Source organism: Hordeum vulgare, chromosome 1H, assembly GCF_904849725.1.
Source record: "Hordeum vulgare subsp. vulgare chromosome 1H, MorexV3_pseudomolecules_assembly, whole genome shotgun sequence".
NCBI classification, from domain to species: Eukaryota; Viridiplantae; Streptophyta; class Magnoliopsida; order Poales; family Poaceae; genus Hordeum; species Hordeum vulgare.
In genome coordinates this window covers 431,243,904-431,249,226 of record NC_058518.1, presented here as the reverse complement: position 1 = coordinate 431,249,226, position 5,323 = coordinate 431,243,904, and positions in this window count along the sequence as shown.

Here is a 5,323-nt window from a genome sequence, read left to right as displayed (position 1 = left end):
TGAAACTAGTGTTGGGAAACGTAGCATAAATTCAAAATTTTCCTACGCATATTCAGATCTTCCTATGGAGAGACCAGCAACGAGAGAGTGGTAAGAGCATCTTCATACCTTTGAAGATCGCTAAGCGGAATGTTGCTAGAACGCGGTTGATGGAGTCGTACTCGCAGCGATTCCGATCTAGTGCCGAACTACGGCACCTCAGCATTCAACACGCGTGCAGCCCGGTGACGTCTCCCGCAACTTGATCCAACAAGGAGGAGGGAGAAGTTGGGGAAGAACTCCAGAAGGACGACGGTGTGGTCTCGATGGAGAGACGAGGTCTCCCGGCAGGGCTTCGCCAAGCACCGGCAGAGAGGAGGAGAAAGAAGAGCAGGGCTGCGCCGAGGGAGAGGGAAAAGTCTATCTCTCAATGGCCAAAAGCGCCCGATATATATAGGGGGAGGGGAGAGGGGGTGCCACCCCTAGGGTTCCCACCCTAGGGGGTGCGGCAGCCCCCCCAGATGGGAGGTGCGGCGGCCAAAGGGGGGAGGAGGGGGTGGCGCACCATCTGGTGGGCCTTAGGCCCACCTGGCTTAGGGTTTACCCCCCCCTTTTCTCTCCCCTGCGCATTGGGCTGAGTGGGGAGGCGCACCAGCCCACCTAGGGGCTGGTTCCCACCCCCACTTGGCCCACCTTACCTCCCGGGGTCGTTGCCCCCCTTCGGTGGTCCCCCGGGGCCACCTCCGATGGTCCCGGTGGTCCCGGTATGTTACCGGTGATGCCCGAAACACTTCCGGTATCCGAAACCATCTGTCCTATATATCGATCTTTACCTCCGGACCATTCTGGAGCTCCTCGTGACGTCCGGGATGTCATCTGGGACTCCGAACAACTTTCGGTAACCTCGTATAACAATTCCCTATAACCCTAGCGTCATCGAACCTTAAGTGTGTAGACCCTACGGGTTCGGGAGACAGGAAGACATGACCGAGACATCTCTCTGGCCAATAACCATCAGCGGGGTCTGGATACCCATGGTGGCTCCCACTTGCTCCATGATGATCTCATCGGATGAACCACGATGTCAAGGATTCAATCAATCCCGTATACGATTCCCTTTGTCTGTCGGTATAGAACTTGCCCGAGATTCGATCGTCGGTATACCAATACCTTGTTCAATCTCGTTACCGGTAAGTCTCTTTACTCGTTCCGTAGCACGTCATCGTGTGACTAACTCCTTAGTCACATTGAGCTCATGATGATGTTCTACCGAGTGGGCCCAGAGATACCTCTCCGTCACACGGAGTGACAAATCCCGATCTCGATTCGTACCAACCCAACAGACACTTTCGAAGGTACCCGTAGTGCACCTTTATAGTCACCCAGTTACGTTGTGATGTTTGATACACCCAATGCACTCCTACGATATCCGGGAGTTGCACAATCTCACGGTCGAAGGAAAATATACTTGACATTAGAAAAGCTTTAGCATACGAACAATACGATCTAGTGCTATGCTTAGGATTGGGTCTTGTCCATCACATCATTCTCCTAATGATGTGATCCCGTTATCAATGACATCTAATGCCCATGATCAGGAAACCATGATCATCTATTGACTAACGAGCTAGCCAACTAGAGGCTTGCTAGGGACACATTGTGATCTATTTATTCACACATGTATTACTGTTTCCTGTTAATACAATTATAGCATGAACAATAGACGATTATCATGAACAAGGAAATATGATAATAACCATTTTATTATTGCCTCTAGGGCATATTTCCAACAGTCTCCCACTTGCACTAGAGTCAATAATCTAGTTACATTGTGATGTATCGAACACCCATAGCATTATGGTGTTGATCACGTTTTTCTCGTGGAAGAGGTTTAGTCAACGGGCCTGCAATATTCAGATCTGTGTGTACTTTACAAATATCTATTACTCCACTCTGGATATGGTCCTGGATGGAGTTGTAGCGGCGTTTGATGTGCTTCGTCTTCCGGTGAAACCTGGGCTCCGTGGCTATGGCAATGGCCCCAGTGTTATCACAGAAGAGTGTCGTTGGACCCGACGCGCTTGGAACCACTCCAAGGTCGGTGATGAGCTCCTTCATCCAAATTCCTTCATGAGCTGCTTCTAAAGCAGCTATGTACTCCGCTTCACATGTAGATGCTGCCACGACTTCTTGCTTGCTGCTGCACCAGCTCACTGCCCCACCATTCAACACATATATGTATCCGGTCTGCGACTTAGAGTCATCCGAATCTGTGTCGAAGCTAGCATCGACGTAACCCTTTACGACAAGCTCTTCGTCACCTCCATAAACGAGAAACATTTCCTTAGTCCTTTTCAGGTACTTAAGGATATTCTTGACCGCTGTCCAGTGTTCCATACCTGGATCACTTTGGTACCTCCCTACCAAACTTATGGCAAGGTTTATATCCGGTTTGGTACACAGCATGGCATACATTAGAGAGCCCACGACTGAAGCGTAGGGGACAGAACTCATCTTCTCTCTATCTGCTGCCGTGGTCGGCGACTGAGTCTTACTCAATCTCATACCTTGCAAAACTGGCACGAACCCTTTCTTTCAGTTTTCCATATTGAACTTCTTCAATATCTTGTCAAGGTATGTACTTTGCGAAAGACCTATGAGGCGTCTTGATCTATCTCTATAGATCTTGATGCCTAATATGTATGCAGCTTCTCCAAGGTCCTTCATTGAAAAACTCTTGTTCAAATAGGCCTTTATGCTCTCCAACATCTCTATATTATTCCCCATCAATAATATGTCATCCACATACAGTATGAGGAAAGCTACACAGCTCCCACTCACTTTCTTGTACAGACAGGCTTCTCCGTAAACCTGTATGCACCCAAACGCTTTAATCACCTCATTAAAGCGAATGTTCCAACTCCGAGATGCTTGCACCAGCCCATAGATGGAGCGCTGGAGCTTGCACACTTTGTTAGCACCCTTAGGGTCGACAAAACCTTCTGGCTGCATCATACACAACTCTTCCTTAAGGTATCCGTTAAGGAACGCTGTTTTGACGTCCATTTTCCAAATTTCATAATCATAAAAGGCGGCAATTGCTAACATGATTCAGACTGATTTCAGCTTCGCTACGGGAGAGAAAGTCTCTTCGTAGTCAACTCCTTGAATATGTCGAAAACCCTTTGCGACAAGTCGAGCTTTGTAAACAGTTACATTACCGTTTGCATCAGTCTTCTTCTTGAAGATCCATTTATTTTCTATGGCTCGCCGGTCATCGGGCAAGTCCACCAAAGTCCATACTTTGTTCTCATACATGGATCCTATCTCAGATTTCATAGCCTCAAGCCATTTGTTGGAATCCGGGCCCGCCATCGCTTCTTCATAGTTCGAAGGTTCACCGTTGTCTAACAACATGATTTCCATCACAGGGTTGCCGTACCACTCTGGTGCGGAGCGTGCCCTTGTGGACCTTCGCGGTTCAGTAGTAACTTGATCCGAAGCTTCATGATCATCATCATTAACTTCCTCTTCAGTCGGTGTAGGCGCCACAGGAACAACTTCCCGCGTTGCGCTACTATCCTGTTCGAGAGGGGGTGTAATTACCTCATCAAGTTCTACCTTCCTCCCACTTACTTCTTTCGAGAGAAACTCTTTCTCTAGAAAGGATCCGTTCTTGGCAACAAAGGTTTTACCTTCGGATCTAAGATAGAAAGTATACCCAATAGTTTCCTTAGGGTATCCTATGAATACGCATTTCTCCGCTATGGGTTCGAGCTTTTCTGGTTGAAGTTTCTTCACATAAGCATCACAGCCCCAAACTTTAAGAAACGACAACTTAGGTTTCTTGCCAAACCATAGTTCATACGGTGTCGTCTCAACGGATTTAGACGGTGCCCTATTTAAAGTGAATGCTGCAGTTTCTAATGCGTATCCCCAAAATGATAGCGGTAAGTCGGTAAGAGACATCATAGATCGTACCATATCTAATAAAGTGCGATTACGACGTTCAGACACTCCGTTGCGTTGCGGTGTGCCAGGCGGCGTCAGTTGTGAAACGATACCACACTTCCTTAGGTGTGCGCCAAACTCATGACTCAAATATTCTCCTCCACGATCAGATCGTAGACATTTAATTTTTCTGTCACGTTGATTCTCAACCTCACTCTGAAATTCCTTGAACTTTTCAAACGTCTCAGATTTGTGCCTCATTAAGTAGATATACCCATACCTACTCAAATCATCGGTGAGAGTGAGAACATAACAATAACCACCGCGAGCTTCAACGTTGATTGGACCACACACATCAGTATGTATTATTTCCAATAAGTCGGTTGCTCTCTCCATTATTCCTGAGAATGGAGTCTTAGTCATCTTGCCCATGAGGCACGGTTCGCATGTGTCAAATGATTCAAAGTCAAGAGACTCTAATAGTCCATCAGTATGGAGCTTCTTCATGCGCTTAACGCCGATATGACCAAGGCGGCAGTGCCACAAATATGTGGGACTATCATTATCAACTTTACATCTTTTGGTACTCACACTATGAATATGTGTAACATCACGATCGAGATTCATCAAGAATAAGCCATTCACCAGCGGAGCATGACCATAAAACATATCACTCATATAAATAGAACAACCATTATTCTCTGACTTAAATGAGTAGCCGTCTCGCATTAAGCAAGACCCTGATACAATGTTCATGCTTAAAGCTGGTACTAAATAACAATTATTAAGGTTTGAAACTAATCCCGACGGTAGATGTAGAGGTAGCGTGCCGACGGCGATCACATCGACCTTTGAACCATTCCCGACGCGCATCGTCACCTCCTCCTTGGCTAGTCTCCGCTTATTCTGCAGTTCCTGCTTTGAGTTGCAAATGTGAGCAACAGCACCGGTATCAAATACCCAGGAACTACTACGAGCGCTGGTAAGGTACACATCAATAACATGTATATCACATATACCTTTAACGTTGCCGGCCTTCTTGTCCGCTAAGTATTTGGGGCAGTTCCGCTTCCAGTGACCTTTTCCCTTGCAATAGAAGCACTCAGTCTCAGGCTTGGGTCCATTCTTTTTCTTCTCCCCGGCATCTGGCTTACCGGGCGTGGCAACAGCTTTGCCGTCTTTCTTGAAGTTCTTCTTACCCTTGCCCTTCTTGAAACTAGTGGTCTTGTTGACCATCAACACTTGATGCTCTTTCTTGATTTCTACTTCTGCAGACTTGAGCATCGAGTACAACTCGGGAATGGTCTTCTCCATCCCTTGCATGTTGTAGTTAAGCACAAAGCCTTTGTAGCTTGGTGGGAGAGACTGGAGGATTCTGTCAATTATAGCATCA